This window comes from Oncorhynchus mykiss, chromosome 15 (genome assembly GCF_013265735.2).
Source record: "Oncorhynchus mykiss isolate Arlee chromosome 15, USDA_OmykA_1.1, whole genome shotgun sequence".
Taxonomy (NCBI): Eukaryota; Metazoa; Chordata; class Actinopteri; order Salmoniformes; family Salmonidae; genus Oncorhynchus; species Oncorhynchus mykiss.
In genome coordinates this window covers 62,843,693-62,844,135 of record NC_048579.1, presented here as the reverse complement: position 1 = coordinate 62,844,135, position 443 = coordinate 62,843,693, and positions in this window count along the sequence as shown.

The following is a 443-nucleotide window of genomic DNA, read 5'->3' as shown; positions in this document are numbered from 1 at the left end:
TCACAGTCTAGCTAGCGGCTCAGGTACATATTCAGGACGAATTCTGTGTTCTGCACATATCAAATCAAACCTTATTTGTCACATGCTCCGAACACAACAAGTGTAAACCTTACCGTGAAATGCTTACTTACAAGCACTTAACCAACAGTGCAGTTCAAGAAGAGTTAAGAAAATATTTACCAAATAAACTAATGTAAAAAATAATAAAAAGTAACACAATAAGGCTATATACAGGGGGTTCCGAGTCAGTGAGCAGGGGTACAGGTTTGAGGTAATTTGTACATGGAGGTAGGGGTGAAGTGACTATTCATGGATAATAAACAGCTAGTAGCATCAGTGTACAAAACAAATGGGGGGGGGGGGGGGGGGTAATGTAATAGTCCGGTGGCCATTTGATTAATTGTTCAGCAGTCTTATGGCTTGGGGGTAGATGCTGTTAAAAC